At 40.4% G+C, this 27856-nt stretch overlaps 1 pseudogene; it reads right to left on the minus strand.

Moving 5' to 3' along the window:
• Positions 1-27007, minus strand: part of LOC112934999 (heterogeneous nuclear ribonucleoprotein A1-like 2) — a 41418-nt pseudogene extending 14411 nt beyond the window's left edge.
• Between the last annotated feature and the right edge of the window lie 849 nt (positions 27008-27856).

Genomic DNA, 27856 nt, shown 5'->3' on the forward strand with positions numbered 1-27856 from the left:
CTGCACTGAATTCAAAGTAGATGATAAGAGTTTAAGAAGGATGGATTCTAAGCTAAATTTCAAAGAGATACATAAATAATCAACAGTCTCTTTTTGTAAATGGTCACTATCATGAATAAATTAACCAGGCTGAAAGACAATAGAGGGAAATGGGTAAACATGTAGACTCCAGAATCAGATCTGCCTGACTTCAAAGCCCACTTCTTACTGGCTGTGTGACTATGACATATTACCCAAGGTCTCCCCATCTGTAAAATGGAGGTGAGCAAAGTAGCATATCTCACAGGATTGTTGTGATGATTAACAATGTTTTTATAATTAATTATTTTTAAAGAGATTTATTTATTTATTGTAGGGGGGAGAGGGGCAAAGGGAGAGAGAGTCAGAGAGAATCCCAAGCAGACTCCCCACCCAGCATGGAGCCCAAGACAGAGCTTGATCCCACAACCTGGAGATCACGACATGAGCCAAAACCAACAGCCAGACTCTCAACCAACTGAGCCACCTAGGTGCCCTTATAATTATTAACCTAAGTCAGAAATCATATAAAGTACTTATAAAAAGTGTCTGACATGTGGTAAGCACAGAGGAAGTGCTAATTATTAATATTTTCAGAACATCACAAAGTACCAAGAGGATGCGAGTGATTTTGCTAATGAAATTTAGTATTTTGTTAATAAAGTTTTCCCAGAAGATGGGCTCATCTTTGCCTCCTTAAATTTATATTTGCTGTAAGCAGATTCTGGAACTCCTAGAGGTTGGGGCAACAATTCCATACTAATTACCAGTAAACTATAATCACCAAAGCTTGGTCTAACATTTAATTTATAAATAATATATATCTCCTAGGTTTAATTGGATCTGCTAAATACCTTCTAGGTTAGTATTTCTAGGAATTTCCCTTTATTTTCTATGTCCCAGGCTTGGGAGGTCTCTATGGGTCAAAAGATAAGATCTTGATTTCCATTTTTACCCACACATAAGCCAAGTGTTAAATTTTCCTGGGACACACACATGCATACACATACAATCTTACACTTGCAAATGCGGAAGAGTTTGTAAAAAGTTTCCAAATATCCTCACCTTCTATTCCTGGAATAACACCTTGAAATAAGTGGGACATCTCTTCTTGCCTTCATTTCTGGAGCCTGACACTGACAGAAGTTCAGTGATTCAACTGTTCACCCACCATTCCCCTGTGATTGTATGAGTTTTCACACCTCCTAGGCTGGTCTATGCCCACTTTTCTGCCTACCATGCCTCTTCTAGAAGGGTCAGCTCCAGTGCCTTCATTCCTAGCCCATGTAATTACTCCCTCCCCTGAGCTCCCATGGAACAGTCGTAGTATAAGGGGGCTTGTGGGGGTACCATGGGCCCAAGAAGAAAAGACACAGGTTTGAATCTCTGATCCTTCCCTTGCTAACTGAGTGACTTTGGGCAAGTCCAACCCAAGCCAGGCTCTGTGTCTTCTTGAGTTAAACGAGAAACATATTTCTACCATTTATTATTATGTACATGCATCAGGCACTTTACAAGTTAGCTACATTGATTTCTCCCCAAAGTTTGGGCAGATTTTGACCCCAGGCAATCTGACTCCAGCCAATTTCTTTCTAATAGATTATCCTCTATCTTTTAAACTGAACTCTTGTGATTCCTGCTGCCACAGGCTTTGAGAAGGTTAAATAGACATGTATGTAAATAGCTTTGAGACTCAGTAGATGGTTGGTCTCCTTATTTCTCTGCTCAGTCACACAGTCTTGCTTGTCCTCCACCAGAGTGGCCTGTCAAGGTGCAGGCTCAGAGAGGTCCTCAATATGCATCACAGATATACCTCACACACTGTAGATACAGAATGTTTGCATCAAATAGTGACCGAGTCCGGAGAATATGGACCTCCATCCTTGTAAACACACAGGTACGATTTTTAAACTGTGAAAAACAACACACTGTTACAAAGAAAACCACAGACCCCAGATGGACTCACTTATGTGAGGCCAAGTCGCCAAACCTGGACTTAGTACTTGCCCAAATTGCACTTTCAACCTCCTCCCCGAAATGCAGGCTGAACAGTCAGGAATCTTCTGGTCAAAAAAAAAAAAAAAAAAAAAAAAGGAATCTTCTGGTCAGCACCAGTGAGGTAATCTGTCACATGGGTCCTCCCTCCCCCTCCAAATAGAGATGAGGTAATCTGCACAAGACCCTCTGTCCTCCCCCTTCTCCCTCCACCAAGGAAAAGTGACTTTTACAGAAACAATTCTGTCTTTTCTTTTGTTAATAACTCCCTTGCCCCACCCTCCTGCCTATAAAAACCTTCTATTTTGTACAACCCTTTGAAGCTCTCCTCTATTTGCTCTCTAGGGTGCTGCCTAATTCATGAATCACTTAATAAAGCCCATTAGATCTTCAAATATACACAGCTGATTTTTGTTCTTTAACAGCACATACATAATATTTCACAAAACATTAGAATGCAAGCTTAAAGAATTATTATAAAATAAAAACCTATGTAAATACCCCCAGGCCAAGAAATAGCTCATTACCAGCGCCCAGAAGCCTCCTCATGCCCCTTTCTAAACACAGCTCTCACTCTCTCTTACCAGAGTTAACCACTACTCTTTCATAGAAGTCACTTCTTTACTTTTCTTAATAATGCACTGCCCAGTAGGCATCCCTAAACATTGTAGTTACATTTGCCTGTTGTTGAACTTTATGTAAATGGGGGTCATACAATACATATTCTTCTGTATCAGGCTTCTTTCATCCAACACTATGTTTTTGAGAACCACCCATGTTCTATGTGAAAGCAGTTTGTCCTTTTTCATTGCTGTATAGTATTCCATTGCATGAAAACCATATATACCATCCAGCTGCTGTGGTTTTATTTTAGATTTCCATTGTTTCATACATATATACATGTATGTATGTGTTTGTGTATATATTGCAATTTACCTGTCACTTCTACTGCAGACAGTTATGGGGATTCTAGTTTAGGGCTTTGATGAATAATGATGTTTTGAAAACCCCTAGTGAATTGAGTCCAGTGGTCTTTTTATCTAATATATGGGTGTGTTATGTGTCTCTACTGTCCAGAAGTGATACTTTCTCCTTAACACACCCTACCTCCACCCCTACCACTTTGTCTGCTGTTTAGCTTGGAAATGTTAAAGCATAACGGCACAAGCTGGAAACCAAAAGCTATTAAAGAAATGGGAGGTCAGAGACTTTCCGGAGGCCTCCCTTCCTTTCTGCTTTAGATGTGACTTCTGATAACAATAGCAACAACAACAACAAAATACTTAAAAGCATGAAAAGAATTCTTATTCATTTCCTCCAGGTCTTGGGGGGAAGTAGGGGAGAAAGTGCTGATCTTGTTGGTATTGCTGGTAAGGCTGGGCCTAGGTTCTTAAAAATCTCAAGCAGAGAGGTGGTTCCACTTCTGCACAAGGGGAGGGCAAGGGAGAAGTGGCTGGGCGTCCTGGTGTCTTGGCTTCTGCTCCCATGCAAGGCTTGCTCTACAGGCAGTTTGCTGATAATTTAGGGGAAAAACAGTAAGACCAGCAGCTAACAGGCTCATTCTAGCTGCAGACGATGCAAGAAGCTGGTTGGGCTATCTGGGCCATCAGCTCTCTCCATCAGCCTGGATCAGAGAAGGTGAGCCTACATGAACTAAAGGGAGGAGCTCCTCTCCTGTTCATGCCAAGAGGTGCCTGAGTGAACTACACCTCAGCGGAGAATATGAACCTGACTAATTGGGCTTCTTATGTGGTAGATAAAATATGGAGGGCTTGGTGTAGTTTACAGAGGACAAAGCTTGAGTGGAGGAAGACTTTTCTACAGGCCACGAGTGAGCTCATAAATCTATCTCCCCAACTCAGTTTCCTGGGTCATCTGACAGAGACACCATCCAGCTGCTGTGATTTATTTTGGACTTCCATTGTTTCAGTGTTTTGAACTTAAATTTTTTGAACAATACATTGCTGGCAGGCACATAATTGGTACCATCTTTCTGAAGGGCTATTCGGTAATAAGAATCAGAAGCTGGAAAATGTGCTTTCCCTTTGACCTAGCAATTCTACTTCTAGGAAGCTGTTCTAAGAGAATAATCAGAAATAGACACAAGAATATTCATCCCTTATTGTGTGTAATATGGAAAAACGCCAGACAACCGACACAGCCACAATGAGGGACCAGTTAAATAAATCTCTTTTCATCCTTATAGAAATGTTATCAAAGAATGTTTAATAGCATGCGATGGTAACTCATGTGATAATATAGAAATATATATATGGGAGTGCCTGGGTGGCTCAGGTGGTTGGGCATCTGGCTTCAGCTCAGGTCACGATCTCCAGGTCCTGGGATGGAGCCCCATGTCAGGCTCCCTGCTCAGTGGGGAGTCTGCTTCTCCCTCTCCCTCTATCTGTTGCTCCCCCTGCTTGTGCTCACACACTCTCTCTCTCTGTCAAATGAATAAATAAAAAATTTTTAAAAATATTTTATTTATTTATTCATGAGAGACACAGAGAGAGAGAGGGAGAGACACAGGCAGAGGGAGAAGCAGGCTCCATGCAGGGAGCCCGATGTGGGACTCGATCCCGGGTCTCCAGAACCACACCCTGGGCCGAAGACAGCGCTAAACCGCTGAGCCACTCGGGCTGCCCTAAATAAAATTTTTTTAAAAAGAAATAATCTATGGATTCATATGTAATTACAGAATCAGTATATGCTATATGTAATATTTTATATCTTTATATTCAAGATACAGACTAGTTAAAAAAGAAAGACTTATGGTAGTAGTATAATAATACTATTACATTTATAAAAACATATGACTTTCAAATAATTTCTTCATTCACTTATTCATTCATTTGGTTCTGAATGATAAAGAGCTGGCCATACATAGATCTACGAAAGAACATTCCAGAGAGAAGAAATAGAAAGGCCAAAGATTCCAAGTGCAATTGAGCTTGGAAGTTCCTGGAAAAGCAAGAGACCTGTAAAGTTAGAGTATAGTAAGGTGACAGGAAGGGAGGTAAGAGATGAGGGGATCCCTGGGTGGCTCAGCAGTTTAGCGCCTACCTTCGGCCCAGGGTGTGATCCTGGAGTCCGGGGATCGAATCCCACATCAGGCTCCCTGTGTGGAGCCTGCTTCTCCCTCTGCTTCTCTCTCTCTCTCTCTCTCTCTCTCTCTGCATATCTCTCATGAATAAATAAATAAAATCTTTAAAAAAAGAGAGAGAGAGATGAAGCTATTGGAGTGGGCAACTTAATATAGGTTAAGGGAGAGATCCAGGCTGGAGATAGAAATTTGGACATTATCCACCAGTAGACGGTATTTAAAGCCTTAAGATTGGAAGTGAACACCTGAAATGTATCAACCACCAGACATTTGGAATGATGAGGCTGAGAAGGAAAGACCAGCAGATTAGAAGGAGAACTGAGTCAAAGAAAGGAAGTGCTGGAAAAAATGAGAGGAATCTGTGGGTCAAATGCTGCTGCAAAAGTCTGGTAAGAACGAAGACTGAGAAATGCCCAGTGGATCTGGAAGCACAGAGGCCCTGGGTACATTAACAGGTGCTATTTCTGCAGAGGAGAGGAGATAAAAGCTTGGCTAGGGTGGATTCAAGAGAGGAGGAGAGAAAGTAAAAACAAAATATAGATAATTCAAGAAGTTCTGCTATAAAGAGGAGCAAAGAAATGGGACCGGGGTCAAGGAAAAAAAAATTTAAGATGGGAGGCATTGCAGCGTGCTTGCAAATTGATGGAAACAAGGAGAGAGGGAAAAACTGATGACGGTGCATATACCCAGAGAAACAGGGGCTTACATCTACCAAAAAGACGCAAGAATGTTCACAGCCACTTTATTCACAACAGCCAAATACTGGAAACACCCCACATACCAATCAGTAGTTTTCTGGCTGTCAATTGTTGTATAACAAATAATTCCAAAACTTAGAGGCTTAAAATGAGAATGCATCAGTGTGATTGTATCTTACGGTTCTGTGCGTCGGGAAACCAGACAATGCACAGCAGAGGCAGCTCCTCTTTGCTCTATGGTCTCTGGGGCCTCACTGGGATGATTGGAATGTTTAGGGGCTGGCAGACAGAGTCTGTCTCTATTTCTACTCCCAGCCTCCTCACATGGCTAGCTTGGACTTTCTTGCAACATGGCACCCTCAGAATAGTCAATCTTCTTGCATAATGGTTCCAGGATCCAAGAGGAAGGGAGAAGAAACTGCCCAAGCTCCTAAATGCTAGGTCTGGAATTAGCACAGGTTCATCTCCATCACGTTCTATCGGTCGGGGCAGGCACAGGCCAGCCCTATCAAGGAGACACAGAACTCATTCTCAGTGTGAGAAATAGTAAAGAATTTGCAGCCATCTTAATTCTGCCACAATCAGTAAAATAGGCAAATAAATTGTATATTTATACCACAAAGACCACACAGTGATAAATGAGAATGAAGTATTGCTACTTACGGTGAGAGAATATCCCAGACATCATGCTAAATGAAATGTCGGACACAATAGAATGCATTCTGTAATATTTCGTTTATATGAAGCTTTATTTGCATCACTGATGTAGAGTGATAGAAGTCAGACTGGTGGGTACCTTACTTAGGGTATTTACTTGGATGAGGCCTGGTGGAGATGTCAAGAGTCCTGGAAATGTTCTGGATCTTGATCTGGGTGGTCATAACACAAGTAGATACATATGCAAAAATTTGCCAAACAACATAATTAAAATCATTGTTCTTTATTATATTATTAAGTAGACATACTTTAAAAAAAAAACCAAATCTAAAACAAGAAAAATGTGATGCAGGATAGAGGAGACAGTTGCTGGAAGGTTGTATAAGAAGTAAGAGGGGATAGGATCCCAGTGCACAGGGTGTGGTTGGTATCGTAGAAGTGCATGGAACTGCTCTTTTGATTGCTGCTATTTTCTCATTGGAAATAGGTAGTAGGTTAGAAGCTGATAAAGAGGAGAGGCAGGAGAAGTGGAAGACTGAAGAGAAGAAAAATTGGGAAAGAGAAGTCTAAAAAGGAAATTTTGGAGGATTTCCAGTATTACTAACCACCCAATTGAAATATTGGTCATTAATTTAAAGTGAGGCAAGGGGGATGGGTGAAATAAGTGAAGGGGATTAAGAGTATTGTGATGAGCAGTGAGTAATGTATAGAATTGTTGAATCACTGTATTGTACATAGGAAACTAATATAACACTGTGTGTTAATTATACTTCAATTAAAAATATTTTTTAAATAGGAGTGCATGGGTGGCTTAGTTGGTTAAGCATCTGACTCCTTTTTTTTTAAGATTTTATTTATTTATTCATGAAAGACATAGAGAGAGAGAGAGAGAGAGAAAGAGAGAGAGAGAGAGAGACATAGGCAGAGGGAGAAGCAGGCTCCATGCAGGAAGCCCAATGTGGGACTCAATCCGGGGACTCCAGGATCACACCTTGAGTGGAAGGCAGACGCTCAACCACTGAGCCACCGAGATGTCCCATGTACCCAACTCTTGATTTCAGCGCAGGTCATTATCTTAAGGTCATGGGATCAAGCGCCTACATCAGGCTCCACACTGGGCATAGAGTCTGCTTGGGATTCTCTCTCAGGACTCCGGGATCACACCCTGGACTGAAGGCAGGCACTAAACTGCTGAGTCACCCAGGGATCCCCTAAAATTTTTTTTAAATAAAAATAAGGGATGCCTGGGTAGCTCAGCAGTTGAGCACCTACCTTTGGCTTAGGGCATGATTCTGCAGGCCCGGGATCGAGTCCCACTCGATCCCTGCATGGAGCCTGCTTCTCTCTCTGCCTATGTCTCTGCCTCTCTCTCTATGTCTGTGTCTTTCATAAATAAATAAATAAAATCTAATTAATTAATTAAAATAAATAAATTGAGGCAAGTCAGCATGGTTCTATGTGTCTGCATTCACTGAATGCAGACAGAGAGGTAGACTACATTCCAGCAGTGGTTTTGCTAGGAAAGTACCATGGAAGGAAGCAGGAGCAAGGGAAGTGAGCATAAATGCAAGGGTATAAAAATTGGAGAATAAGAATTCATGGATGAGGAGGAAAGTGAGGCTGACAAATTATTAGCGTTTCAGTATTAAAGGAAAGGAACTAAAATACGTCAAGTGAAGAGAGAAGGAAAACTGAAATGGACGTTATGGAGGAACCAGAATTATTGGTAATAAAAATGGCTAACAGAGTGAGTGACTGAGGTTGGTATATTGGTCAGGCTAGCTGCTGTAACAACCCCTAAATGTTAGTGGTTCAGCACATACGCTTTACTGGTTGCTCTCACCCTCAATCTCACGCTTGTTAGTGGGGTGAGGGTGAGAATTGGCTCCCTGTAGTCTCTTTCCATGGCAGCTCAAACTCTAGGGCCACACTTTCCAATACTGAGCATTTGAAGTGTAGCTCATGCAACAAAGAAACTAAATTTAAACTTTTATTGATGCTTAATTAATTTGAAATTTTGAAAGAATGCTTGGAACAATTTCAGTATATGCATCTACTTTATGAAATTACTGTAGTTTCCCTTATCTGTGGGGGATGCATTCCAAGACCCCTAGTAGATGCCTGAAACTGAAGTTAATATCAAGTCCTATGTATACTCTGGTTTGTCTTCTACATACATACCTGAAACCATGGAAGGCAAAACAGCACATAAGGTTAGGGGGGAAAAAAAAAAAAAAAAAAAAAAAGGTTAGGGGGGGAACTACTATATATAGAGATTGAGTATTTTTGATGAAAACTTAGCATCCAAATTGATATGTGCTAAAAGTATAAATTACACATTAGATTTCAGGATATAAAATACAGCTTTGTTTTGTTTCTTTCAAGATTTTATTTACCTATTCATGAGAGACACAGAGAGGCAGAGACATAGGCAGGGGGAAAAGCAAGCTCCATTCAGGGTAGCCGATGTGGGACTTGATCCCAGGACCCTGGGATCACAACCTGAGCCGAAGGCAGACGCTCAACAACTGAGCCACCCAGGTGCCCCAAAGTAAAATACAGTTGACCCTCGAACAACACCAGTTTGAACTGTGTGGGTTACCTCATATATGAATTTTTTTTATAATACAATAGTATAAATGTAGTTTCTCTTCCTTATGGTTTTCTTTTTTTTTTTTTTTAAGATTTTATTTATATATTCACAGAGACACAGAGAAAGAGAGAGAGAGGCAGAGACACAGGCAGAGGGAGAAGCAGGCCCCATGCAGAGAGCCCGATGTGGGACTCAATCCAGGGTCCCCAGGATCACACCCTGGGCTGCAGGCGGCGCTAAACCGCTGCACCACTGGGGCTGCCCTCCTTATGGTTTTCTTAATAACATTCTTAACTCTAGCTTACTTTATTGAAAGAATATGTAATACATATAATATACAAAATATGTGCTAATTGAGTATATCATCAGGAAGGCTTCCAGTCAATAGTAGGCTATTAATAGTTAAGTTTCAGGGGGAGTCAAAAGTTATGCATGGATTTTTCAACTACATGGGGCGGGGGGGGGGTCAATGCCCTTAACTTCTGTGTTGTACCTCATTATAATTTTTATATTATTATTTTTTTTTAATAATTTTTATTTATTTATGATAGTCACACAGAGAAAGAGAGAGAGGCAGAGACACAGGCAGAGGGAGAAGCAGGCTCCATGCACCGGGAGCCCGATGTGGGATTCGATCCCGGGTCTCCGGGATCGCGCCCTGGGCCAAAGGCAAGCGCCAAACCACTGCGCCACCCAGGGATCCCTAATTTTTATATTATTACATATTGAAATGATAATATATTTGATATATTGGGTTAAATAAAATGTATCATTAAAACTAATTTCACAAATTTTGTACTGCATTAAACAAAAATTTTTTAAAGATTTTCTTTATTTATTTGACAGAGAAAGAGCACAAGCAGGCAGGGGGCAGGCAGAGGGGGAGGAAGAAGCAGACTCCTCACTGAGCAGGGAGCCCGATGTGGGGCTGGATCCCAGGAGCTTGGGACCATGACCAAAGCTGAAGGCAAATGCTTAACCAACTGAGTCACCCCGGCACCCCTCTTATTGCATTTTTTTAAAGCAGCTACCAGAAAGTTTAAAATTACATATGTGGCCCACATTACATTTCTATTGGACAGTGCTGTTCTAGGACCTCGGAATTCTCTGTTGGATCCTCTCCATCTGGCTGGCAGATAATGAGAGGGAGAAAGCAGAGGGCTGCATGGGCAGTGTCACTATTCCTTTGTGCAGAAGTTAGTCATGGTGCCACACCTAACCACGAAGGAAGAGGGCAAACATAGGTCTACTCAGGAAGGAGAGGAAGCAGATTTGGGAAGCAGCAAGCTGGCCTCTGGCACAGGTAGGGTGGGGAGGGCAAGATCACTGAAGAGAGGCTGCTGAGGTGCTGACAGACTATTGGTGAGGTTGTCCACATGGGTTTTGAGATTACCATGAATTTGGAAAAGAGTGACAGGGAACAAAGGTCTTCAAGACCCCCAGGGACTACAGATGAGTCAACAACAAAAAAAAATTTTTTTTAAAGATTTTATTTATTTATTCATGAGAGACACACGGAGAGAGGCATAGACATAGGCAGAGGAAAAGCAGGATTCCTACGGGGAGTGCAATGTGGGACTTGATTCCAGGACCCTGGGATCATGTCCTGAGCTGAAGGCAGATGCTCCTCCCAACAAAGGGGAACATTTGATAAGCTCTGACAACATGTGCATCACAGCTCAGAGCTTTTGAGGAAAGAGGAACAATGATCTTGAAGAAGCAACTGGGAGACATGAGGACACCTATTAGACCCAGTGTCCCAGGATGTGCAGGAAAGAGAAAAAGAAGCCCCTCCAGAAATGGTTTCTGGTGAAGTAGTGTGTTTAGCAGTGACGAGCACTCAGTGTGGGACCTTAAACAAGTTTTTTGACCATTCTGTTTGAGGCTTCCTTATCTTAAAATAGGTATAATAATGGGGCACCTGGGTGGCTCAGTAGGTTAAGTGTCTGCCTTTGGCTCAGGTCATGATCCTGGGGTCTGGGGATCAAGCCCCATGTCAGGCTCCCTGATTCTCCCCCTGTCCCTCCCCCTGCTCCTTCTCTCTCTCTTGCTCACTTACTCTTTCTCTCAAATAAATAAAGAAAATCTTTTTTAAAAATAGGGATAATAGGGACGCCTGGGTGACTCAGCAGTTGAGCATCTATGTGCCTTTGGCTCGGGTGTGATCTTGGAGTCCTGGGATTGAGTCCCACATCGGGCTCCCTGCATGGAGCCTCCTGCTTCTCCCTCTGCCTGTGTCTCTGCCTCTCTCTCTGTGTCTCTCTTAAATAAATAAATAAAATCTTTTTAAAAAAATAGAGATAATAATAACACTTATTTTGGGGCACCTGATTCGTTCAGTCGGTTAACTCTTGTTTTCCTTTTGGTCATGATCTCAGGGTTGTGGGATCAAGCAGAACCAGACTGGGTTCTGCACTCAGGGTAGAGTCTGCTTGAGATTCTCTCTCCTTTTCGCTCTGCCTGTCCCCCTGCTCATGTGCACTCTTTTTCTCTCTCTCAAATAAATAAAATCTTTGAAAAAAGAATAATAATACTTATAGGATCGTTGTATTAAATACAGGCACCTATAAAGTATTTAGCTTGTAGAAATGACTATATAAAATAATTTCTGAACATTGTACTTAAAGCACACTGGTTTCTCTTTTCTTTATATCTTCTTCCTTTGTTTATTTATTTTCCCTCATGTGAGCACTCATCTGGCCATGCCCTCAGATAAATGAAAGCAATCTGTTAGTTCTGCCCTTGTTTTAGGGCATGATTCACTAACAAAAATCACCAGTTTCATGTAAATTTATGTTGCCATTCAGAAAACAGGGTCAGCTTTAACATGAGGTGAAATCGATTTGATCTTAAACTATAGTTTGAGAAAGGAGCACACATTTTTTTTTCTATAAATAGAACCAAAATCTCATATTCAAAAGGAAAAAGCTTTGTGTGTGAAGAGGGAAGTCTTGAGAGGAGGGTGTGGCTCCTTTCCAAATCACAGTAGATGAAATTGCACAGACTTTTTTCTTATTGCCTAATATGGACTTGTATATAAATGGCAAAAGGAGGAGAGATGCTGAGCAGTAACTTCCAACGTTCCGTTTTTGCCACACCATTTCCAGAGCACCATGCCCAGAGAATCAAAGGCATCCATTAATATTGTCCAAAATAAAATATTTAAGCAGATATATTACATCCTGGATATAAGAATTAAATCAGTGTTCTGGATTACTCTGCTTTCCAGAGGAGACATCCTACAAATCACTCTTCAAATCTTACACCAGAAACTAAAGAGCTTGTTAGACCTTCCTCTGAAATGTGCTTGTGCTGAGAGACAGGTTGCCAGGCAAAGGCTCAGGCTAGGAAAGGAGGTAAGTGATTCTTCTGTTCTCCATGGATAGATGAGAACAGTGAAGCCCAGCCTCTCTGTTAGAAAGCTTCATCCTGTGCATAATTTTTAAAAAAATGTCTTACCAGTTCCTTGGTCGAGGGGAGGGGGATTCTGACCCTTTGCAATGGTTTTGCGAGTTTCTGTCCACCAAGTCTGACATGCAGGGTGCTTGCTCTACCTGGGTAGGTCCGTGGGGCCTAACCCATCCAAACTCACCCCTATAGCAAGTCCCAATTTTTAACATCAGAACTGAATCCAAAAGCTGGAGGTGTTTCCAGGATTCAAAACACGAATTTTTCAGAAGTTTCATCCCCGTGGTGTTTCATACCGCCTGCACCAAAGTTCTCATCAAATCCTGTAAGGAAAATGTCCCTGACCTTGTTTTATATATGAGGGAGATGACTCTTGGAGCGGTTATATCTTTTCTAAGGTCACACAGTGATAAGAAGGGAGCACCGGTTGGGTCAAACTGGCCCTCTGATGTCAAGTCCAGGGAGGGCTCTCACACAATGCCCATTCTCTCTTGTGATTCAAAACTAAACTAAGCCAAAATGAGATTAAGTACCGCTTCCTCATCTAGCTGATTTTATCACCAGTGATTCAGAGTACATGGCACCCACTTTGCTAGGTGGCAGCTACAGCCGTCAGTGGTTCCTGGGCCCTCTCAGAGGTATTCCCAGTGTGGGAACATTTAGGCATTGTGTGTTGAAAGTAAATGGAAGAAAACTGCACATGCTGTCCTGCCTGCACCTGAATTGTTTCACTTAGTATTTTCTCAATGGTTCCTCTAGATTAATGATTAGTAATTTATAAAGTGTGTATGTCTCGGCGCGGGGGTGGGGAGAAGCGAGTACTGAGCCCGATCATCAATCACTTAAATTCAAAAACCTGCCATCAATTCATTCCCTTTATCCTGTAAACCTCACAAGAGATCCCCATTACTTACAAAATCCTCATTAATTTGTAGCCAGGGGCTCAAGAGCCTGCATAACCTGGTCCTAACCCACCCTTCAAAGTTTATTTCCCTGGAATCCTGTGTAAAACTGCTTGCCCTCTCCGGCTGGTGCTCCCTGCCCTCCCAACACACAGCTTCATACACTTAAACTACTTCCCAGAATTCAGGGCCTCATTCCAACCTCATCTCTTTAGATGAAACTCCCCTGACCTCTACAGCTGGAAGGGATTCCTCCTCCTTCTGAATCTCAGTAGTAATGATGGTTTGACAGCTAACCATCAACTTATGTTATTAATAAATATTTGCTATCTGAGTGTGTATTCCCAAACGGATTGTAAATCACCAGAAGGATGTAACCAATTCTTTATATCACCAACATGATGTGTCTGTTTGAAGGGGATATGATTGATTGGTTGATTGACTGATTGATTTCCCTTCCAGTATTTGCTGTTTGTATTCCAGAGATTAATCCCTGGCTCAGGAGCAACAGCTGGTGAAAACAGTTTGGCCATTTTGGTTTATCTGATAAACAATGATGATTCTTTCTGAGAGCTAATGATGCCTGTGGCCCTCCATTCTTTGGGTGGTTATACGAAGGGACAAATCAGACCCCTCTTCTTCACAGTGATGCACTGTGTACCTCTTTCAGGAGAATGGAGACCTGTGACTGTTTCCTTGGCAATCTATCCATGTTTTCCCCTTTCTATCTATTTATTTATTAATGTTCCCAATGTCCATGTTAAAATCTCTGATTCTCATTCTTTCAGTGTGTTGGCCTTTTAATTCCTTATCATTCAGCTATTTGATGATTTTTGGAAGATGATTTTTGTATGTCATCCATCTTTTTTAGTTATGTTCAAAGGAAGAGTCTTTCTGAAAGATTTACTCCACTGATTTCAAAAATGAAAGTCATGATCTTTTTCCCTTTAAAATGTCAATAAAGGGGCATCTGGGTGGCTCAGTCAGTTAACCATCCGACTCTTGATTTTGGCTCATGTCATGGTCTCAGGGTCTTGGGATCAAGCCCTGAGTTGGGCTCCCTGCTCAGCAGGGAGTCTGCTTGTCTGCCTCTCCCTCAGCTCCCCCACCCTGTTCACGCTCTCTTAAATAAATCAATAAAAAATAATAATAATAAAATGTCAATAAGTAGTGCATTGCAGCTATAATGTGACTTTCTTAAGTGTTAACTATAGTATTACTTTAAATCTTTAAAATTATTACAAATTAGGGATCCCTGGGTGGCGCAGCGGTTTGGCGCCTGCCTTTGGCCCGGGGCGCGATCCTGGAGACCCGGGATCGAATCCCACATCGGGCTCCCGGCGCATGGAGCCTGCTTCTCCCTCTGCCTGTGTCTCTGCCTCTCTCTTTCTCTCTGTATGACTATCATAAATAAATAAAATTAAAAAAAAATTATTACAAATTAAATGCAACATTAAAGAAATTATGACAACTAAAAATGTGTCCATAAAAAAAATAAAATAAAATAAAATAAAATAAAAAAATAAAAATGTGTCCATAAATTCCAAAATGTTCCCTAGAGAGCAAAATCACTCCTGGGTGAGAGTCATTTCTCTTTTTTTTTTCTTCTTAAAATACTTTATTTATTTATTTATTTGAGAGAGAATGTATATGTATGTGCAGAGGGAGAGGGAAAGAGAGAATCCCAAGCAGGTTCCATACCCAGTGCAGAGCACAATGAGGGGCTGGATCCCAAGACCTTGAGATCATGACTTGAGCCAAAACCAAGAGTCAGCACTTCACCAACTGAAGCACCCAGACACCCTGAGAGCAACTTGCCATGTGAAGGATTCTACCAGAATCAATAATTTAATAAGGAATTGCATTGGAAAAAATGTAAACATAGAAAAGAGAAATACACTGGTAGATTGAAATACATCAAATCTTAGAAAATCCAGGAGTCCATAATGATGGGAGAAATCCAGGAAAAAAACTAGTTTGTAACCATTTGAACCAACTCTTCACTTATAAAGATGATAACTAAAGAGAAATGATTAAGCACTTAACTTGCCCTTTAGGGGTAGCATCTATATTGCAGACACCAAATGGCTCTACTTAAGAAGGGAAAACTCTGCTTTATGGAAGAATCATTTTATAGTCCCTAATGAAATTATTGATTCAAACAAAGATTATCAATTGATGCTAAAACCTCTTTGAATAGGGTACTGATTATTCATACAGTACCAAAGTAATGGCACTTAGGTTATTTACTGGCCACCAGACTTAAAAAATATAACTACAAAATGGAGGGAGAGATAGTTCTCATTTAATCTAGTGGTCATCTATCCCATCACCATTGCTAATGGTGAGATAACCAGCTCTTATGTGTCTTCGATGTGCTGTGATGTGAAGTATACCACATTACATATGTTGCACTCTAGCCAAAAATGTTTAACTTGAATCTAACCAAATGTTTATATTTAATTTATTTACATGAATTATGGGGGATATAGGAACAGCTTGAACAACAATATGGGGAAGGAAACAAGCTAAAAAAGTGGTACAGACACGCCTGGGTGACTCCGCGGTTGAGCATCTGCCTTTGGCCCAGGTCATGATCTCGGGATGCTGGATCAAGTCCCACATCGGGCTCTCTGTGTGGAGCCTGCTTCACCCTCTGCCTGTGTCTCTGCCTCTCTCTGTGTGTCTCTCATGAATAAATAAATAAAATCTTTTTTTAAAAAAAAAAGGTGGTACATTCTTTAGGACAATTGGCCTGGGCTCTTCAACCAATCAATGTAATAAGAAAAGGAACTGTTCTAGGTTAAAAGATGGATTAAAAACATAAAAATTAAATACAACATGTGGTTCTGGATTGGTTTGTGCAAACCAGCTAGAAAGGACATTTTGGGGCCAAATGAGGAAGTTTGAATGTGTATTAACTATTAGATAATATTAAGAAATCATCATTAATTTTGTTAGATACGAAAATGTCATTTTTAGCTATACAAGAAGATGCTCTTATTCTTTAGAAATGCATAGTGAAGTATTTAAGGCTGTTTCAAGAGTTTGGAACAAGAAAGATTTATTTCGCACTGGCACTGCATCACTGTCCCAAGTCAGCTAACACTCTCCTGTCATCTTCAGTCTGGTGTGTAGGCTGAAAGAGCAGGCCTATCTCAGCATGTTGTTCCAGAAGGAAAATAAAGATGATGGAACCAGACCAAGACTCAAAATGTAGGCTTCACTTCTACTCATGTTTATCAGCCAATGCAATTTAAGTGGCTGAGTCAGCATCAATGAGGTAAGGTGTAATTCTCCCACAGGGTGAGGCAGTAGAATTATTAAGAAATCAATGACAATGAGAACAAAACATCTAAAACTCTAAGTCATGACAAAATTGTTTCTCAGGGAGCAAATTATAATGTTAAATCCAGATGTCAGAAAGCAAGAGAGAGTAAAAATAAATGAGCTTTCAACTGTAGAAACTAGAAAAGAAATAACATAAACCAAAGAAGGGAGAAGGAAGGAATTAATAAAGATAAGGTAGATAATATGAAATAGAAAACCAAAAACAATAGACTTAAGTTCTATGCTTTGACAAGATCAAAACAATAAAAGCCTTTGGCAAGTATCAGCTCGTAAAGAAAGAAAGAAAAAAGACACAATAACATTAGAAATGAAAACAGGATGCAGAGATCTTTTAAAAATTCTTTTGAGATTAAATAATTTTTACATGCTATCTATAACTTTATTCCGATGACTTTAAAAATCCAGACCATGAAGAATGACTTTCTAGAAAAAATGTAAATTACCAAAATCAATTTAAGAAATGAACTTACCAATAATAGCATAAAAAACAGGTTGTCAAAGATCTACCTTTAGAAGAAGAAGAAGAGGATGAGGAAGAAGTCGTCCACACAGCCCATAAGGGTGAGACTACCAAGACTTTGAGGAGCATATAAACTCCATAGAATATGAAACATCTCATAGCTTGGTGAAGGTAGAAAGCTTACCAATAGCAGATCATTACTTTTTAGCTGAAGATACCATACAACTAAGTTCTGGTCAATGCAATGGAAGAAGAGGGAGAAAGGGGTACATGCTTCTGGGAAAGGTTTTCTTCTCCAACAAAAAGAAAAAGATGTCTGAAAAAGACCCTGCTCCTTTCTCCCTGCTTGGGGACCTCCCTGTGACCGTGAGGGAATACATGACTGACCCACTGAGAATGACATGGGAGGTCTTGGATTCTCTATGATGTTGAGTGTTAAACCAACTCTGGCACCTCCTACATTAAAAATTATATATTCTTGTTGTATAAATCACTTTTTTAAAAAATGGGTTTTATTACAGGCAGCTGACAGCACTCCAAGTGGGCTCTATCAAACTTTTACAGCATAAATATTATAAATGATATAGTATTTATGTGACTCAGAGCCCAGGAAAAGTAAAAGAGCTATACAGCTCACTTTGCATGTATTTGTCATGTAAAATGCTCACACAACTAAATATTTTCATACACTATTTCTAAAGGGAATTTTTTCTTTTAAATCCTATGCTGTCATTGGTCTATTGGGCCTTTTCAATGATAAAATAGAGACAGAAACCCCTGTCTTTAAGAAAACATGCTCCAAATAATTTATCTGCGAAATTGAAGCACATTTTTTTTTCTGCGAAGATAACTTTGAGACAAAACAGAATATATCAATTTTTTATATCGGTTTTTCCCTCCTGTTTTTTTTTTTTAACTTATTTATTCATGAAAGACACAGAGAGAGACTCAGAGAGATAGGCAGAGGGAGAAGCAGGCTCCCCGTAGGGAGCCTGATATGGGACTCAATCCCAGGACCCCAGGATCACGACCTGAGCTAAGGCAGATGCTCAACTGCTGAGCCAGCCAGGCGTCCCCCTCCTGTTTTTTCGTTTTGTTTTTATTTTATTTATTTATTTTTTTAAGATTTTATTTATTTATTCATGAGAGACACAGAGAGGGAGAGAGAGAGAGAGACATAGGCAGAGGGAGAAGTAGGCTCCACACAGGGAGCTGGATGTGGGACTACCTGGGACTCCAGGACTACGCCCTGGGCCAAAGGCAGACGCTAAACCGCTGAGCCACCCAGGGATCCCTTGTTTTGTTTTTAAAGATTTTATTTATTTATTCATGAGAAACACACAGAGAGAGACAGAGACACAGGCAGAGGGAGAAGCAGGCTCCCTCAAGGGAGCCTGATGCAGGACTCGATCCCAGGACCCTGGGACCACCACCAAGCCAAAGGCAGACGCTGAGCCACCGGGGCTGCCCATCCCTCCTCCTGTTTTAAACAGCAAGATGATTATGGCAATTGTTATGTCTATGATGTTTAATTCTTAAGCTTTTGATTTCTTGTAAAAACTAAAATGGGATTCTTGACCAAATGGCTATTACAGTAGGTTCACATTTTATTGAAATGTTCATCCACATCTTTATTGATCTTTAAGCTTCTTCCTGCTTTTGTCATGAGGTGTTAGGTGATTTCTCTGTTTATGTGGCCCATCTTGTTTGTGTTCCTGTTAGCTGATACAATTCACTGTAAGCAAATTAATGTGTTGTTTTCAGTGAGACTTGGGTCATTCCATATGTTTAATAGCTCAGATGTGAAATTTTCTGTTTATTAAAAATAAAAGAAAATTAAAGCTAAGTGATAGATATGCCCCAAATGAAAATGCTAACACTCTCATACCTTTGTTAGGTAAGTGATTGCACGTCAAGGAGGCTGAGATGTATGTAGATGACTCAAGCATAGTTTAGGCCTCAGGGTCAGACAAATCCAGTCACTGGAGGAAATAGAGGGCAATGATCTTACTAAGGAACTGGGAGGGAAATGCAATTACAAGGGCTCAGGAACAGAGCAAGGGTCAGCCATGAACAAGAAAGTAGGCAGATAACTTGGTTACTAGAAACCCGGAAACCAAGGTCGAAGCAGTGGCAGGAAAGAGCAAGACCAACTGTATCCTGAGCCAGTGAGTTTTACCACCAGGGCTCTGGAGACCTCCTGCCCATAAGCATTGTTCCTAGAGTTGGAGGCAATGCTGAGCCAGGAGATGGGAGGTGGAGGTGTCAGCAGCCAAGCAAAAGCTCCAAGCCAAGTTCATTACACCAGACAGATGAACTACTTCTTCACAATCTCAAGTGCAGTCAGAAAAGGCTGACAAACTACTGCTCTAAGAAGACCCATTTGTCTCCTGGGTCTCAAAGGAGCAGAATCTGGAAAAAATTGTGAAGACAAGTCTTATGTTAGTGTGTATAAACCCCCTTCCAACCCCCAAGTTAACTCTGGTAATTGAAACACATTCATTTTAGAAAGCTGGCTCATCCAAGAAGTCCAAAGTGCCTGAAAGACATCATCTAATTAAGCCCCTCTTACAAAGACTGGCTGGTAAGCACCTTGCCCTGACTTCCAAAGTAACTATTTGAAGATCAGCTCTATTGGTAAATCTGGGGAACACAAAAGGAAGTTAATCTCTGGTGATATTAGCCCCCTTGAGAGAATCCATGCCCGAGGGCCACAGGTAGCAAGTAGAAATGTCAGTTCAAAAGCCCCCTCTTGGGAATGTCCTGCAAAAGAAGAGTGTGGAGACAAGATAGGGACTAAAGCTTGGATTTCAATTTCCTCCTGGCCAGTGTGTGTCTGTCTTAGAGATAAAAGCCCACCTTTCTATTGCACTTCCATTGTGTCCCGTAACAACCCCTAAAGGATTTCCACTAAAATATTTACCGTGGACATGAAGTCAAACCTTAGTAAAAATTAAGGTACATCTTTTTTCCTACCATTTGGCCAAGTTGGATCAAAGGCCTGCTGTTGTCCTTCTCTACTTTTCCATTTGTTTTCTCTTTTCCATTTCCTCTTCCCATTTTCCAAGTGTACATTAGGTGTGCCTGCCCTCAAGCAAGGGCACTGGAACATGTTCCATAGTTTACACTAGGAGGATCAGAACATCCTTGTTGAACACCAAAGCAGTTATACCCCCCAGAAAAGGAAATATAAAGGATCCTCAAGGTCCACAGATCTAGTGAGATTAATTTAAAACAAATAAACAAACAAACAAAAACAGCCACTGTGCTTAACGTTTGGTACAATTGCCAGGGTCTCCCCGCCTCTTCATAATACACTGGATGTGTAGCAACTTCATTTGGTTATTTCAGAATGTTTTATAAATAGGGCAGGCACAATCAAAGAATGGTTAAAAACATTTCAGTTGTATTTGTCTCTCATTTACTGCATGTTTTTTCCCAAAGGCTTCTTTCTCAAAGGGAGCCTGGAAAGGGGCCTTAATCATCTGTTATCTCTCTTGCTGCTTCCTGCTCAGTCAGTGGGAACACTGAAATATATGAACACTCCCTGTCCCTTCCTATTTTGTATAACCCATGTGCTCAAGAGAGTAAGTTTTCTTGTGTTTTTTTTTAACATCTTTTATTTTTTTAAGGTTTATTGATTTATTCATGAGAGACACAGAGAGAGAGAGTCAGAGACATAGGCAAAGGGAGAAGCAGGCTTCCCGCCAAGAGCCCGATGTGGGACTTGATCCCAAGATCCAGGATCATACCCTAGCCAAAGGCAGACACTCAACCCCTGAGCCACCCAGGCATCCTGAGAGTAAGTTTTCTGATCTAACTCCACTAGGGTGGCATTTGGGAACCAAGGACTTGGGTGGCTTTTGGGGGCCAAGTACTACCACTATATGCTGTAACTACCTCTCTCCTCTACTTAGGTAAAAGGTGATCTCTCCTAAGAAGGAGAATGTGTTTATCTTTCTTTGGACCTTCAGAAAAGCAAGACTCTGTTTCAAATTTCACTGTCAAAACATGACAGCACTGTAAATCTTATATACACCTATATTTCTTCATGGTGTATATAGGTGGATCACCTATATATCTTCATGATCATATTTGCCCAAGGGCTCTTAACCTGGGCCTGTGAATGGGCTTTAAGGAGTCTATTAATCTCCAAATTGTGAGTGGTACAGCTGGAAGATGTGCCTGGGGAGAGTGTGCCAATGGTGGGATGCTGTTTCTCTTCTTTTCCAAGAAAGCTGAAAATGTAAGAAATGAGTCCTAAAAATATGGACGTTATGGGAAACCGGTTTTCCTAATGTTTCTCATAATCCTGCCCCCACCCTGTGGTCCAATTCTTAGACTTTGCTCTTATTCTTAGTATATGTGCTGCCGAAGCGAGCACTGCTCTTATTCTTAAAGGGGAGCCTGGAAATGGAGTGAAAAAGAATGGAGGCAAGACCTTACATAGCCCTGAAAAAATGTTCATTGAATGAATCAGTGAATGCAAGAATGACTCTAGATTGAGATGCAAGTTTTTGAAAGCATTTAAACAGAAGGCTGTAGGATTTATCTCCCCTTCCCTCCCCCTAACACTACTTTAAATTTCTGAATCACGTGTTTGAGAGGGATTGACCCCACCCCCAGGTCAAAAGTAGACTCTTAGGCTTTACCCTATCACCATAGCCCATTTCCCTGGCCTTCAGAGTCGGTTTAAGACAAGCAGAGTCACAGGTCCTGGCAGTAGGGGGCCAATGAGACTGGGAGTTTTATTTAAGCTATGGAGGTTGCTGACTCTTTTTTCTGCTAGAACTGGACCTGGAAGATTGTAGGCCCAATAGCTTCTGGAAACTAACCCTAAGGTAATGGAACCAATAAGTGGAAAGCAAGAAGCCAGGATTTATTTACTTCATTTGGGTCCTGGGTCAAACCTTTCCTTAAGTCAGTAAACCTCTGGACTTTAAGCTATATTCACCTGTAAATTCTCCTTATTGTTTAAGTCAATCTGAGTTTGCTTTCTGTGTCTTGATATGGAAAGATCATTAACTAACATAAACTTATGTGCTTTACAGGAAGTTGAAACACATTATGTATTTGTGGGGATTTCCTAACTCCCAAACCATCGTTTAACCAAAAGACCACCTTCCTTATAATATTGCCAGTAAGGCAGTTATATACTTGTACACAATGCATTAGAGATAATGAATTTGTGTAAAAGTAATTAAGTTATGGTCATAGAGTGAGTCAGTTGCAACAGAATAATTAGAATCAAGGAACTTGAATTCCCACGCCCCTGGAGACATTATCAAGTCTCTTAGGAAATAATGTTGAGATATTGCTTAAAGTGACATTTAAATTTTCCCTCATGTTCCTCTTAGCCGGATTGTGACAGATAGTTCCTGTTAAAAGAACATAGTCATTTCTCTGACACAATTATTTTCCACTAAAAACAAAACATCAAACTGAAAGGAAAAGAGATTGTTGAAATAAGTCAGTTATTTATTAATACTATCAGATAACACAATCCTGGAACTAGAAAATTGGATTCAAGTTTTGAATTGCTCCAACTTTTCCCTAGGAGTTGTCTGGTGAACATACTAGAAGCCCACAACTTATTTGAATAGAGGGAAATGAGTCTTGATCACAATTTATGAGATATCTTTGTTCAAATAAAGATGGAGTATGGATAGATAGAACCTACTATTCTTTTAGCCTGCATATCCTTATTCATAGGATGCCCTAGACTTCAGGATATGGAAAGAATTTTGTTTACCATCAATTATTCCTGACCTCTGAGGGGCAACATTTTTTTATTTATAGAGTTTCTGGAGAATCATGATTTTCCAGGTTACAAAAGCCCATTTTAAGCTAGTTTCTTATTTTTTTTAAACACTGATATTTTTGGTGGTGAGTGTCTGAATTGAGGAACCAACACAGTGTAACAGAAAGACGGTCTCACTAGGAGCTAAACACCCTCTGGTCACTTTATCTATCTCATGAACTTTCTGTGTAGAATAAATTTCTCTGTGTCTGAGATACAGTTTTCTCCTCTACGAACAGTGGGGCTCAGACCAGTTGATCTCAAGTGTATCTTCCCTAGAGATGTAGGAGTCTATGAGCAATATGATTATCCTACTATAATGTCAAGAACTATCATTTGAAACTATACATCCTCAGTAGGGTTTAGTCCTTCATGGTAACAATCAGAAATTGTCACAAATAGAATGATAATACTCATAAAAGAGTCTTTTTTTAAAAAAAGATTTTATTTATTTATTCATGAGAGACACACACAGAGAGAAATAGACACAGGCAGAGGCTCCCCATAGGGAGCCTGATGCTGGACTCGATCCCAGGACCCTGGGACCATGACCTGAGCCAAAGGCAGATTCTCAACCACTGAGCCACTCAGGCGCCCCAAAAGAGCCTTAAGTAATCAAATGCCTCAAACTTGCCAGGAGCATTTGAGTTTTATAAACAGCAACAAAAAAAGTCTGAGGGCTAACTTTTGAGATTTAGATACTATCAAGTTATGCTGTAAAACAATGATTTAGGTATGAGACATTATTCTTAAATCTGTTTTGGTCTTATACAAGGAAATTCCTTCTGAATCCTCTTCAGTTAGCACTCTTCACAAAAGAAATTGAAAAATTTCAGTGCAGGTATTACTTCAGCATATCACATGTGCAAGGGGCCTGACTACTCAAGAGATGCCTTCATGTGACGTCCTTTTAGTTTCAAATTTGAATTAAATTAGCGTGCTGCATTGCAAGGGACATATGAAACAACAGTACACCAAAACTCACTGGAGACTGATGGCTTAGCTCTTTCTTTCTATGACTGAAAGTAGTTTTGTGTTTTTGACAGAGTCCTGTGGGTCTAAAAATTTTTTTTAGTTAAATTAAGTAGAAAAATCAATATAAAAAACTAAAACGAATGGTGTATAACAGGCCATAATTATGGTTTTGGCTTCATTTCTACTCCTTTAGTGAAATGAGCATTTATTAAGTTGAAGCATATGAAATTGCATCTTCATAGGTCAAAATTTCATTTGGTTTCACCCAATACCTTATAACTCGTTTATTTAAAGTCTTGGTTCTTACCCTCTAACTGAAGAACTTGTATCTTCCTTTAAAGAGGAAAAAACAGTTTGTAGTTAGGAATTGTGGGTCTCAAAGTTTGTAATGGGAGGAGCCAGTTGTACTAAAATGCTTTTTCCCAACCATTTAATTTATTTAATTTACTTATTTTTGTGGGGGAGGAAGGGGTGGAGGGAGAAGGAGAGAGAGAATCTTAAGCAACGCAGAGCTTAAAGTGGGGCTGGATCTCACAATCCTGAGATCCTGATCTGAGCCAAAATCAAGTCAGACACTTAACCGACTGAGCCATCCAGGTGCCCCAGCCCCACAACCATTAAATTTTTTTTTTTTTAAAGATTTCATTTTTTTATTCATGAAAGACTCAGAGAGAGAGGCAGAGACAGGCAAAGGGAGAAGCAGGCTCTCTGTGGGGAGCCTGCTGGGGGGTGCTTTATCCCCAGACCTGGGATCACACCCTGAGCCAAAGGCAGATGCTTAACCACTGAGCCACCCAGGCGTTCCACAACCATTTAATTTAAACTATCAATGTAGTACAACCTGTACATCGAAAAAAAAAAAAGTGCAAAGGACTAAAAAAAAGAAAATTACAGATATCCTGTCCTCCATTCCACTAGAAAAGCATGATATTCACTGAACTCCCTAGGCAATCACTTTAAATCCTTTCTAACTTTATTTCATTTGGTCACTGCTATGGTCTGAATGTTTATATCCTCCCCACCCCAACCATATGTTCAAATCTTAACCCCTAAGGTGATGGTATTTAGGAGGTGGGGGCCTTTGGGAGGTGATTAGATCATGAGGATAGAGCCCAGGAATGGGATTAATGCCCTCATGAAAGAGGCTTCAGAGGGATCCCTCCTTCCTTGGCCACGTGAGGTTATAACTAGAAGTTTGCAACCTGAAAGAGGACTTTCGCTCCATGCTGGCACCCTGGTCTTGGCCTTCCAGCCTCCAAAACTGTGAGAAATAAGTTTCTGTTGTTTGTGAGACAGTGTATGGTATCTGGCTATAGCAGCCCAAATGGATTAAGATAGTCACTCTCTCCTTAGCTTTAAATAACATGCTTATATACCTTTTCTTTTTGGTCAGTTTTAAACACTATTAACTCCCTGGTAAAGATGATAAATGAGCTATTTATATATTATGTCCTACTTCATCCTCCACTTCATATTTTGTTATTTGTAGTATTATGTTAGTACTAAAAACACACAGTACTATTTAGTAGTTACTTTTTCTATTGGTTATACTTACAACCTTAAAGAACATACTTATTTATTCATGAGAGACACACAGAGAGAGAGAGAGAGGCAGAGACACAGGCAGAGGGAGGAGCAGGCTCCATGCAGGGAGCCCGACGAGGGACTCGATTCTGGGTCTCCAGGATCACACCCTGGGCCCAAGGCAGCGCTAAACTGCTTAGCCACCAGGGCTGCCCCATCTTTTGACTTTTAAACTCTTTTAACATGTCACTCTTTTTTTTTTTTTTTTCCTTTTTAAACACACATTTACTCCATGTCATGACCAGGCTATTATATTTAGCAATCAACAGCATGGGCGCAAAAAAAAAAAAAAAAAAAAAATCTATTAATAAACCTTCTGTTGGGGATGCTTTACACTTTCCATAGAACAGAAACTAAAATAACCTGTTATACAATTAGTCACAAATACACTCCTCGAATTTTTTGTTCATACACAAATATTGTCTAAAACATGTCTTTGTCTAAAACAGCAAGGTCCTCTGCTTGGCTGATTTTACAAATCTGTTGTAACCTGTAGCTTCCTTGTTATTTCTCTGGCTCTCCTCTCCCACTAAGCTTTGTTTCCTGGCAGTCATGAAAACCTGCCACTGTCATAGCTACTGTTGTTGCTGGAACCTCCATAGCCACCTTTCACTGTTTGGCAAAGTATTGGCCTCCACCACCCTAGGGGCTGGAGCTCCTGCTTCCAAAATTTCCTCCTTTCATGGGTCCAAAATTTGAAGATTTATTGTTGTAACTCCCAAAACTATTATACCTTCCGTCACCTCCGAAATGCTTCCGTCATTACCAAATCCATTATAGCCCTCCTCACTGCCACCACATTCACCACCACCTCGACTGCCACAAAAGCCACCTCACCAGTGAAGTTTCCTCTGTGACCAAAGTTGTCATTCCAACCAAAACCACTTCCATGACCACCACCAAAGTTTCTACAACCACTTGGACCTCTTTGGCTCGATGAAGCACTAGCCATTTCTTGTTTAGATAGGGCTTTCCTTACTTCAGAGTCATGGCCATTCACAGTATGGTATTTTTGAATGACAATCTTATCCACAGAGTCATGGTCATCAATCACTTCAATTTTCCCATACTGTTCAAAATAATCTCTTAGATGATGTTCTTCGGCGTCTTCTTTAATGTCACCAACAAAAATCTTTTTCAGAGTTAAGTGGGCACCAGGTCTTTGAGAAGATTCTTTTGAGATAGGCCTCTTCAGTTCCACAGCAATTCCATCCACCTTGTGTGGCTTTCCATTCATGATTGCCTCCACTTCCTCCACAGTGGCATATCCCAAAGCTTCTGGAACGCTTAGTGTTTGGATCTCTCAATACCACATAATCTCTCATCAGTACGCATACCACTGTGAGTATTCCCCATTGCTCAGAATGGCTCCTCAGATTCTCATCAGTTGTTTCAAAGCTCAAACCCCCAAAGAAGAGCTTCTGCAGCTATTCAAACTCTTTGGGAGACTCTGACTTAGACATGACAGCTGCGGGAGGTGGGCTTTAATGATGCTTACTTGGTGGTGTCCACAGGCAGAAAGCAACTCTTAACATCTCTTACCTTATTATTTATTATGTAAGAGAAAGAACACATCTAAATTTCCCTTCAACATTCTTCCTTTAACTCTCTCTTCTCCAAAGACTCTTGACTTCTGTCAACTTCACTATTACTTTCATCTCGTTAGAGTTTATGACATTTGCATTTTGTTCTGTGACTGGTCATTCAGTTGATACTAAGTGTTGAAAGTCAAAAAACTATAATTATAGTATTTTGCTTATGTAAATAGTATTCACGATAGAACAAAATGCACCAGTTAGATAGAAAAGGCAAATTTATATTACTAGCCCATACTACTAGGAGGGGTGCTTCAAACATCAGGATTATATAATTACGTTTCCAAATACTCCATTAGAAGTGCCAAATAATAACACACTTTCATTTGCTTTATATTTGGAATGCAGTTTTCTTTGGTTTTAATCGCTTTCCATTTTTCCTAACAAAGCACATGCCTTCCACCATATGACTAAATTTGTCCAAGATCTTAATCCTAGGCTCTGTGGCATGGAATCCACTTTCCGCCTGAGGACATTCTTCTTCAGTTCAATATCAGTTGCTCTCTTGGCCTGCTGCGCAGCAATCATTCTAGGCCTTCCTTTCATTGATTTAGGGATTAGTGTTTCTTGGATCTCAAGTTTTTCTTATTCTTGGATTCCTTTTTCTTTTCACTGTTTTATCCTTAATTTTTTCAGAAAGAATTTTTGAGAGGTGAGCTTTCTGAGTTCTTATATGCCTCAACATGTCTTCATTTTATCCTTACAGCTGAGGGATAG

The sequence above is a fragment of the Vulpes vulpes genome, chromosome 11, assembly GCF_048418805.1.
Source record: "Vulpes vulpes isolate BD-2025 chromosome 11, VulVul3, whole genome shotgun sequence".
Classification (NCBI taxonomy): Eukaryota; Metazoa; Chordata; class Mammalia; order Carnivora; family Canidae; genus Vulpes; species Vulpes vulpes.